The following is a 12,435-nucleotide window of genomic DNA, read 5'->3' on the forward strand; positions in this document are numbered from 1 at the left end:
CACTGTCACTCTGCTGTCACTCTGCACTCACTGTCACTCTGATGTCACTCTGCACTCACTGTCACTCTGCTGTCACTCTGCACTCACTGTCACTCTGCTGTCACTCTGCACTCACTGTCACTCTGCACTCACTGTCACTCTGCACTCACTGTCACTCACTGTCACTCACTGTCACTCTGCTGTCACTCTGCACTCACTGTCACTCTGCACTCACTGTCACTCTGCTGTCACTCTGCTGTCACTCTGCACTCACTGTCACTCTGCACTCACTGTCACTCACTGTCACTCACTGTCACTCTGCACTCACTGTCACTCTGCACTCACTGTCACTCTGCACTCACTGTCACTCTGCACTCACTCTGCACTCACTCTACAGTCACTCTGCACTCACTCTACAGTCACTCTGCACTCTACAGTCACTCTGCACTCACTGTCACTCTACACTCACTGTCACTCTGCACTCACTGTCACTCTGCTGTCACTCTGCACTCACTGTCACTCTGCTGTCACTCTGCACTCACTGTCACTCTGCTGTCACTCTGCACTCACTGTCACTCTGCTGTCACTCTGCACTCACTGTCACTCTGCACTCACTGTCACTCACTGTCACTCACTGTCACTCTGCACTCACTGTCACTCTGCACTCACTGTCACTCTGCTGTCACTCTGCACTCACTGTCACTCTGCTGTCACTCTGCTGTCACTCTGCTGTCACTCTGCACTCACTGTCCCTCTGCACTCACTGTCCCTCACTGTCACTCACTGTCACTCTGCACTCACTGTCACTCTGCACTCACTGTCACTCTGCACTCACTGTCACTCTGCACTCACTGTCACTCTGCTGTCACTCTGCACTCACTGTCACTCTGCTGTCACTCTGCACTCACTGTCACTCTGCTGTCACTCTGCACTCACTGTCACTCTGCACTCACTGTCACTCTGCACTCACTGTCACTCTGCACTCACTGTCACTCTGCACCGCCACTCTGCACTCTGCACCGCCACTCTGCACCGCCACTCTGCACCGCCACTCTGCACTCTGCACCGCCACTCTGCACCGCCACTCTGCACTCTGCACCGCCACTCTGCACCGCCACTCTGCACCGCCACTCTGCACCGCCACTCTGCACTCTGCACCGCCACTCTGCACCCCCACTCTGCACCCCCACTCTGCACTCTGCACCGCCACTCTGCACCGCCACTCTGCACTCTGCACCGCCACTCTGCACCGCCACTCTGACCCGCCACTCTGCACCGCCACTCTGCACTCTGCACCGCCACTCTGCACTGCCGCACCGCCACTCTGCACCGCCACTCTGCACCGCCACTCTGCACCGCCACTCTGCACTCTGCACCGCCACTCTGCACCGCCACTCTGCACCGCCACTCTGCACTCTGCACCGCCACTCTGCACCGCCACTTTGCACCGCCACTCTGCACCCCCACTCTGCACTCTGCACCGCCACTCTGCACCGCCACTCCGCACTCTGCACCGCCACTCTGCACCGCCACTCTGCACTCTGCACCGCCACTCTGCACTCTCAAACTGCACTCTCAAACTGCACTCTCAACTCTCAATCTCCACTCTGCACTCTCAAACACCACTCTCAATCTGCACTCTCATACTGCACTCTCATACTGCACTCTCATACTGCACTCTCAAACTGCACTCTCAAACTGCACTCTCAAACTGCACTCTCAAACTGCACTCTCAATCTGCACTCTCAATCTGCACTCTCAACTCTCAATCTGCACTCTCAACTCTCAAACTGCACTCTCACAATTGTCATAAACACGTATGTGAGTGTGACAGGAGCAAGGCGGTCATGTTTTCTGCCCCCAAGACCACTGTAATCAGATGCTTTACTGTCTGCTAGAATAGTGCAACTACTCCATATAAACAGTCCTGAAGAATTCCAGTTAGACTTCTGAAAGGGGAAACCTGTTGACAGACAGCCTTTAGAGCGAAAGACAGTTCCCCCTAGCTTATCCCAGATTTGCTGCTTTTATGAACACTACACATAAACTTTGAGAATGCTATTAGGCTTTCAATGTCTTGCCCCTTATTAAAAAAATATTATAGTATGCCACTTGTAGTATGTCATTGCTCTGCATTGTGCTGCTTTGGCATTTCATCTTGAAAAAATACTTTTGGATTGTCTTAAGATATGTAAAAAAAATATACACAAACCTTGAACACCTAAAGAGTGATATTTAAAGAGGAATGAAAGTGAATCTCTGAACTATATGAAACCAGTCAAAAGGTTCCTATCTCCCACTTCCGATAGATGCTTGCTTTTAGAAAAAAGATTTTGTAAAACATTGTCAGGAGTCTCAAACAGAAAGCAAACAGTTCTAAAAGGCGCTGCCTGCCAGCTTGCTATTCATTACCTCAGCTCCGAAAACAAAAGCTGCTGCAAAGAAACACATAATATACCTCAGCTCCGAAAACAAAAGCTGCTGCAAAGAAACACATAATAAACTCGAGAGAACAATTCCATTCACACCGGCCACGGACCATTCCAGAAAAAAAATGAAACTGAGATTAAAAGAACAGCCCATGACAGAACGTCAGACTCTTGTTCTTGAACTAATGAAGCCCTTTCCCGGCCTGGCATGGAGCAGCTGCGCGCTGAGCGCTGCTGAATGGTGAACGCGCCCGGCCATCTGGATTCACTTACGGAGGCACTCTGACAGCTCCTAATTATAATTAATGTACTTCTTTGCGCGCACACGAACGAAAAATGCCCAACATGGCGTCCGAAAACTACATTTACCCTATCACTTCAAGCCTATTAAAACGACACCACAACGAAGACGAATCACTGGCCAGATGACAGAACACACTAAGGAATGTGTGGAATTTGTCTCGCCAAAGCCCTAGGAGATACTTTTTTTTTCTCTTCTTTAACATTAGGATCTCGAAACTCCTCCCACTTACGTGGGCGGAGGCCTCGCCCTAAAAACTAATGTGTCCTCATGTAACGAAACTGGTGCTATGTAAATCGCTCTGATATCCGATTCGGGTCAAGTTCACGCTATCTAAAACTCCGTAAAAGGAAAAAGAAAAAAGAAAAATAACCCTCAGTGGAGGATGGTGGCCGACTTGTGGACTGAAGCTGTCTGCCTCAGTTTGCCTTTAGACTAAATCCTGGGCAGTGAAATGTCACACTGGGTGAATCTCTTACATTCGTTTTGGAAACCTTCTTCATTGCTAAAGGTTTTTGTAAACTAATGTAGTAAAAAGTCACTCATTGCTACACTAGAAAACAACTATTTTCAAACCAAATGCACAATATTGTGAATTAACTTATATTTACAAAGCACTTATTTAATTTGTTTGTAAGCTAGAACTCATCTTGTAAAGTATTCATAAAACAGATGCATAAGTACAGAAGTCACAATCTCTTCTCTTTTGGTCTCAGTAGCAATTTCTAGAAGGCTGTTCAGTCATTATAGAAAAGCAAGTACTGTGGTAATTGTTAATTGTAGAGGAAAATTCAAAATAGACAACTTACAATTGATAATAAATTGCAATAATGGGTAGATTTCACGGTATTTAAAATGATATAGTGCGACAATACATATCAGGGCCCATATTACATATGGGGCATACTGTCCCTGTTTGCGCCATGCGCAAACAGGGCCAATGCGCCCTATTACAATGAATGCACTGTCCATTCAGTGAAATAAGGAGTGGCAGCTTCAAAGCCACTCCGTGTTTCTCTGTTGAGACTGCAACTTGCCTGCACTTTGAAGATGGCTTCAGGTTGCCTTGCAGGTGGCTGTACTGAGCTCCTGCACCAGCCTGTAGGGAAATGTCTTGGGTCCATGGGAACCCTTTTTTCCCTCCAAATGGCTGCCATCAGGGTGCACTTTCAGTAAACCCCCTAAGGGCATGTTGCCTCTGAGTCCACATCCATAATAGAACGTGCGTGCTGAGGCAAAGTGCCTCCCTCATTTGCATAACCACACCCCCATAGAAAAGAGGGAACACCCTTTGAAGATAGCGCTGGTGCTATATGTGCGAAAACCGCTATTGATATTACAGAAGGGGTCGCTCTAGTGCCTTCGGTCCCTTCTGTAATACCATAGTGCCCCATGGGGAAAAAAAGCAGGTGCACATGTGTAATACAGCCACAGTTGTTGAAACTATCCAACTTACTAGTGTCACAAATATATCTAGTGCATGTTGATTAACATGAATATTTGACAGTCCCTTGACTATATAGGATTAAGGGTCATCAGGTCCCAAAGGCTCTGCTGACAAAATAGTTAAATGATTTTAGTTTAAATAATGTAAAATACATTGTCATATTCTTGTGAAATGTAATCAGCTAAAGTATGCAAGTCACTGAAAAATGAACTGAAGGGATAGAGGGACAATATGAATGAAATGTTCTTACCTTTTCGAATTTTGTACATAGTAATGAAGTTGCGAATCCTAAACTGCGAAAATTACCAGATGGAAATTTGCAATTCGCAAAACAAAATGTACGAACATAAGACATTTTCAGTTAACAACTCTAAAAGATTGAAAAATATCGAATCACAATTTGTGATTTGAACCAGTTCACATATTTCAAAATGTTTAATGATTAAAGATGTCACAAAACAAGAAGCAGGAGGAGCCGAGAAGCAGCTCAGAGCACAGGATTACAAGGAACCTGAGAGGGAGGGAAGCTCAAACACTTTGGGGTATTTTCAGACTCCTCTATGACACCTTCACACGGTTGTATGTCAGCACTACGCGGGCTATTACCACGTGTGCCATTACAACGCTGTTTTTACAACGCAAGTCGTTACAACGACTTGCGCTGTAAGCGCTGGACAGTGGAATAGTTTAATTTTCTATTCCAACTCCAGCCCACGTTACCGTAGGGAAGGTGTTGGAATAGAAAATTAAACTTTTCCATGTCCAACAGCGCCCTCCAGCGCAAGTCGCTGAAACGACTAGCGTTGTAAAAGCAGCGTAGTAATGGCAGCGCGTGGTAATGCCCGCGTTGTAAAGGCTGTTCTCCCTTTCACGCCCTAGAAATGGTCAAAGATTCGTTCCTGTTTCAGGAGTAAATCAAATCCAGGACTGAGAAGGGAAAGGGAACACGCCACCATTAGTGGAAGTGTCAGGGATGGGGTTTACCGACATGGAAAATATTTTCACCAGCGGTTAAAAAATAAAATAACAAGACATTTCAGCATGACTGTTGTACTATGCATATATTTATGCAATCGAAATACTTCGGGACATGAATTGGCAAATGTCTTCCTGAAATATTCTTGCAAATCTGTGACTGACACAGCTTGTAGGTTGTGCTTATGGAAAGTTTCCTGAAAAATGTTTTTGTTTTATTTTATTCATTTATTTATTTATTTTATGATACTCAATGCTATTGGTTTATGAGAGACCAACAAGAAAAAATAATACCAGCTGTACACACATTGAGACGTGCAAGGCAAATATACATTACACCAGCGTAAGTGAAGTGTTAGACAAAGCAAAGGCAAAAAAACAGAGTCCCACCCATTATAGTCCATTCCATTGCTGAAAATGTTGTCTTAAATCTATATTCATAACAAGGAGTAAGTTTCTGGGTGACGATTCAATCATTATTCTTAACAAGGCCCACTGGGTTTCCCTTGTTAGAATCGAATATCCACCAATGTCAAGGGGGTGCAGGAGTGAGTGTTTTATTGTCTTGGAAAAAAATAGTTTTGCTTAAGTGAAGCAAGGGTTACTTCACACTGGAATATTTTTTCGCCATGAACAAAAGAAAGAAAAGGTTAAATATGCAAATGCACATTGCCACCATACTTAGGGGCGGGTTTAGATTTCTGCAGATGGGTTACTCCGTCACAACGGTGAAAGATATCCCATACGCTGAAATATAAATCCCCAAAAATCCTGTTGGATTTATATTTCAGCGGACGGTATATCTGTCACCGTTGTGACAGAGTAACCCGTCTGCCGAAATCAGAATGAGGTCCTTAGTTATACAGATGGTCGGCCTATGGTACGGGGAAATCTGTCTGACAAGGTGTGGTTGAAGGTATATCCGCAAACCTATGACTGTGGTTGCTTCCAAAAGGGTTGTATGACAGAAGCACGCATGGCTAAACCACACGTCCTCAACAACACAGTCGCAGCAACTAATACGTCTTAACCACACATTCCTATACCATGCATTCCTTTACAACAAATTTTGTTGTAAAGGCATGATTGCTAAAGGGATATGCATGGTAAATTACCACTACCCTAACCCCTGCTCACTCCCTAAGCCCTAAAATCCTGCCTCCCACCGCAGGCCCCCTGCTCTAAGCCCTAAAACCACCATAGCCCTGCCCTTAAAACTACCCCTTCCCCTCCCCCCCACACTGAGGCCTAAAATCCTGGCCCCTGACAAAAACTACCCCGACCCTTAGCCCCCCGCCCTGAGCCCTAAAACTGAGCCCCACCCTGCCCTGAAAACTACCCTTTCACCCGCTCTAAGGCCTAAAACCCTGCCCCTACCAAAAACTACCCTGACCACAGCCCCCCTGCCCTGTACCCTAAAATTGAGCTCCTCCCCTGAAAACTGCCCCTTCCCCTGTCCTGAGCCCTACACCGCAGCCCCAGCATTTAAATCTACCCCGACCACAACCCCCGCCCTGAGCACTAAAACCCTAACTCCTTCCCAAACAACTACCCCGGTGATGCCTAAAACTGACCCTCGCCCTTAAAAACTACGCCCCTACCCGGCCCCAGTCCCACTTACCTGTCCGCGTCTGGAGCTTCCTGTTCCTACGCTTCCTGTTCCTTTACCCGCCCATCCTGACATCTAGAATCCCATGTGCCTTAACAGAGCATATGCATGGTTAAGGCAGATGCGTGGTTCAGGCAAGCGCTGTCCTGCTTGCGGGGAAACGGCACGCATGGCTCAGTCCACGTTTTAAATGCCTTTTCCCTTCCAAAAGTACTACATGATATGTTGTGATTCCCATAAAAAATGAACACCGACTCCAAAAGAAGTAGGCCATTGTTTGGTACATTTCTAACTTTTTGTATAGACATTTGTGGATTGGACACATAAACAAGCTTACAAATGGTGTCGCTGTAGCAAAACAAGAGATATGCATGGTAAACTACCCATACCCCGACCCCCGCTCCCCGCCCTAAGCCCTAAAATCCTACCTCTTACCTCAGCCCCCCAACCCTGAGCCCTAAAACTGTCCTCATCCTGTCCTTAAACTACCCCTTCCCCCCTGCCCTGAGGCCTAAAACCCTGCCCTCCACCAAAAACTACCCTGACCCAAGCCCCCTTATTCTGAGCCCTAAAACTGACCCCCACCCTGCCTTTACAACTTCCCCTTCTCTCTCCATGAGGCTTAAAACACTGCCCCCTACCAAAAACTACCCCGACGACCGCCCCAACTCTGAGCCCTAAAACTGACCCCTCCCCTGAAAACAGTCCCTTTCCCTCCTCCCTGAGCCCTAAAACCCAGCTCCAGCCCTTAAAATTACTCCGACCCCCCCCTCCTGCCCTGAGCCTTAAATCCCTGCCCCTTCCAAAAAGACTACCCCAGTGAGCCCTGAAACAAACCCTCACCCCTAAAATGTACCCGGCCCTAGCCCCACTTAACTGTCCACTTCCGGAGCTTCCTGTTCCTACACTCCCTGTTCCTTTTCCCGCCCATCGCGACATCTAGAATCCTATGTGCCTTAGCAGAGCATAGGCATGGGTAAGGCAGATGCGTGGTTCAGGCAAGCGCTGTCCTGCTTGTGGGGAAAAGGCACGCATGGCTCAGCCCACGTTGTAAATGTATTTTCCCTTCCAAAAGTACTACATGATATTTTGTGATTCCCATAAAAAATCAACACCGACTCCGAAAGGCAGGGTGGGGCCATTGTTGCATACATTTCTGACTTTTTGTGTAGACTTTTGTGATTGGGCACATAAACAGGCTTACAAACTGTGTCGCTTTAGCAAAACAAGTGTTAGATGTTTGCATTTTGTATTTTTGTGACTTTTTATCACAAAGATGCACCGTTTTCAACAAAACTTTTACTTACAAGACAACTACTTGGGCTCGCACAAACCGCCCTAGATAAGACACGCCCATACTCCCTATAGCACATACAAGTGTTGTATGGCAAAAACGACAGCGACACCCTTCCTGTCCGCTTCCCCCTTCTTCTCTTTTCCCTATCTTTCTTTTGTTTTTCTTTCTATATATTCCTCTTGCGAGGGTAATACACAAGATTGTCGAGTTTCTCAACGTACGCCTGTAACAAGCTTTGCCCAGCCAATGTAACATTCACCTACTCATGTCAAACGATATGACTACTGTAACCCTCACGGCGTATAAGACAACAGTATTGCCTTCACTGTATATGTACTGAAAAATTTTCTCTAATAAAATTTTCTGAAATAAAAAAAACAAAAAACCATTGTAAATGAAAAGGTGCAGGTGATGTGAACGTTTGCTGAAAGTGTTACTTTAAGTAGGTTAATCCTATCCCAGAAGAACAACAGGTGATTGTTCATAATGTGAGTAACTACCCATGGGAACCTCAAGGGTGACTGTCAAAGGCTGTGCTTGGGCCCTCACAGTCCATTTGCTATGTATGGCTCTGATAGCCAGCCACTGCCGTGAATATCTGGATTCATATCCAGCAACTCACTGCTATGATGTAGCAACAGTTGCTAACAAAGGCTGTTGCTGCGTCATTAAGGAATTCCAGGCTGCTCTGACTGGGCTGTGTAGGAGCCTGTCGGAGTGAGGCTGGAAACGAGGGAGCACAGCCTCTGGAGGAGCGGGAAGGAAAGGCACAGAGCGTGGTGGGGGTGGGTGGCAGGAGGCCAGGCATTTTTCTTTTTACATTTTGGACAAAGAGGAGTGGCCATGTTATCTACGGCTCCCCATTACTCATCATCACCATCATGTAACTTTTTTTTTATTTCAAAATGTTTTATTATAAAATGTGCATATCAGAAGATATATACAGTACAGAGTAATGCAAAAAGGGGGAGGGGGGTTACAGTTGAGTTGGGCTTCTTGCAGCTTGGTTGTGCACTATATGTAGCGCCATGGTTACACACTATACATTATACATTGAGTATACTGCGCCCCCCTGGTGTGAGAGAAAGAAGAGAAGAAGAGTGAAGGGGGGAGGGGTGGGGGGTATCTGTTCTGAGCTGGTTAGGTTTGGCGTGTCTCTAGGTGTGTGTCTAGGGCTTCCCACATGTCATTCTTGGCGCCTAGAACACCTCATTTTCGAGTGCCACAAGGTTAAAAACTTCTGGAAGAAAGTGAACAACTTCATTAACGATATCATGGGGAAAAACATACCAATAAGCTTTGTTAGTCTCGCCACAGGTTTCATGTCAGACTGTCTAGAGAATAAGGAGGAAAGAGACCTAGTGGACATCCTATTAACAGCGGCAGTGAAATTCATACTAACAAACTGGAAAAATACGGCCAAGGCAACATTCAAAAATTGGATGAACTGGGTCACCTTCCTTAGAGGCGCAGACAACATCACCGGCAAATTCTCAAAGGAACAAATCGCCAAGAATGACATGTGGGTTATTCGGTCATTTGTACAAAAACCATCAAAGTATACAGAAATAAAACATAAGTGTATTTACAGATAAAAATGTATTAAACCGAGGGGCGTGGTCTGGACGGCAATGTGGACGGTCGTCTGAGTCCGTCGGCTCCGCGTCCCTGAGGTAAAACCAACAAGCCAAACTAGCCAGATCCTGACCAAAGGCACAAAAACCGGCAGGGGAAGCATCAGACAGCAGGAGACAGTCGGAAAGAAGAAGAAAGAACGGCAATGCCAGCGAGAATTCAGCCCCCGCACCCTGCCTCAGACAATAACAGAAGAGAGTGCAAGATGGCGCCCGGAGGTCGGTGATAGCCAACTATATCCACCGAGAGGGGAGGCAACGAGGAGTGACCGGAACGGCAGCCTAAACACCCCGAACTGCGCTACCCCGGCAAGAGTGGAGTGAAGACACACAACAGCAAGGGGTTACTCACCCCATTCCGACACCGAGTGTAAGTGAACTAGAAACGTGGTAATTGTGTACTTAGCACTCGCCGACAAGTGGGACTATTTTGAAAATAGTGAGGGGACCGCACTGCTTACCGACACAATTACACAATTACCATGTTTCTAGTTCACTTACACTCCGCTCAAAATTCTTGCGCAACCACTAAGGCCCCTTAGACACATTATAGCAACTCGGGACGCATGCCTTATAGTTGAGATTAAGGTCACTGCCTCTACATTCTTGTTATGAGTAGGACCTCACTTCCTGACGAAAAAGCATGTGCACGGTGCACAAAGAGTCACTTTTCGTATTCTTTTATGTATTCTGTACCTAAAGTACACTTTTTATTTCTTCTTATAGGCAAAATTGAGGTTTAGTGAAAAGGCAACAGTATTTAATTGTCCTGATGATGGTTCCTATGATTCCTTAATGGAACCGAAACGCCGTCGACTTGCTCATGCACCCGATACAAATCTGATTGATTGATTTTCTGTAATGGTGCAGCTTGATATTTTCTGTGTAATGTGTATGTAAACAGAAAAACGTTTGTTTTGCCTTGAACCTTTCCTGTTTTCTCCAACTGTAATCACCCCGTAAGTGTTGGGCACAGGCTTGTGTACCACATAGGGGCACTGTGGAAGGTATTCCTATTTTCTATTTTTGAGAAATCTTGTTTATTAAGTAAACCTGAATGACCTCTGTCCGGCTGGACATGTCCTTCTGATAATATAGAATCGATTTCGTCTATATTTATTGGTTGTGTTTCATTATATATGCATGGGACCACTGTTGTTTCCAGAAAATTGTTCCCCGAGGTCCCTGCTTGACTGAATTGGGGTCCCTTGTTGTTAAAAAGTGCATCAGGCAAGCGGCACAGGTCTCTCCGAGGCGAGCGCATTAGGCAAAGAAGCGCGATCACGGTGCAGCAGAGCCAACCAGTCCGAGGCGGGAACAAGAGATCAGACCGTAGGCATAAGACACGCTGGTCCGGCGGGGGTAGCTGAGAACCTGGAAGAGGAGGGGCCAAGAGACAAGACACCAGCATACAGACACGAACACTGGTAATTGGCGCTAAGTGCATATGGGGGGGGGCAAAGGGAACCCACCACCCTTCGCCAAATAAGTGAACAGCCCTCTGCAAGACTGGTACCCTGCAGTGAAGAGCGTGGGAGAGAGAGCAACTCAACGGCAGGGGATAAGAGGCGCCCAGCGAGGCAGAAAGGGGCAGACCAGAGAAGAAACGGGAGAGGGTGAGAGGAGCAAGCAACTAAGCCAGAGGCAACCTAGGCAATCCAGGCGGTTCGGAGAGGGCAAGCACGCGCCCCTGAACAACGGCCGGCCCGGGGGCACAAAACAAAACAAAACTGCACCTGAAGCAACAAGCACCGCTACAAGCTGCACGCAGTTCAGAGAGCGCTACGCAAGGAAAGATAGCAAACTGCAAGACCGTAGAGCGCAGGGAGAGCCGGCACTAGAAACACAAGGTTCGACCACGCAAAACGGGGGCTGGCACCAAGACCCATTGGAACGGCACCTAAACTCACACGCGGAGAAGCGGGAAGACGGTGGAAGTAAGAAGCAGCGGCCTAAAAAGCAGTGAACGAGACAAAGCACACGCTGGCAGGGCCTAAAGCTAAGACGAGAACGAGACACATCAGAGAGCCAAGCAGATACAGACTGCAAGTTACCCACTCACCTGAGCCAAAGTCAACGAACTTACCAAAGGTGGTCCAAGCAGGGGGCCGGTTGGTCAACATCCTATCAAGAAGAGGCATCGGTACAATGCCAGGCAACGAGGGGAAGATGTTGGGTGAGCAAAAAAAGCAAAAAATGGACAACCAAGGCTCCCCCTCAAAGACGCGAGGCGAGACAATCACGCTGGAAACCATCTTAAAAAGAATAAACGAAGGCAATGAAGTTGGGAGAGAGACGAAACTCAAGGTGGAGAACATGCAACTGGAGATGGCGGCCATAAGAGCGGACCTCCACAGAACAAACACGAGAATGGAAGCTGCAGAAAGCAGAATAAGCTCGGCAGAAGATGATACAAGTAACAACACCAAGGCCATAACAGAACTGCAAACAGCCACAAGAGCCATACAAAAACAGTTAGCAGAAAAAGATGACAGAGCAAGAAGAGGCAACGTTAGGATCCTGGGCGTACCAGAGGGAGCAGAGGACAAGGCAGGCTCGTGCGCTGCCATGCTTGAGGAGATGATCCCCAAACTCACAGGCATCACTTTTGAGAGAGGCTTCGAGATACAAAAGGCCTACAGAGTACCATCGGACAAACCAACCACTGGCAGGGGTCCAAGAGCAATAATATGCAACCCACTAAGACTAAGCCAAACAGAAGCTATTTTCGCTTTCGCCAGGAAGAACCAAAATCTGGCGTGGG

Source organism: Lissotriton helveticus, chromosome 9, assembly GCF_964261635.1.
Source record: "Lissotriton helveticus chromosome 9, aLisHel1.1, whole genome shotgun sequence".
Taxonomy (NCBI): domain Eukaryota; kingdom Metazoa; phylum Chordata; class Amphibia; order Caudata; family Salamandridae; genus Lissotriton; species Lissotriton helveticus.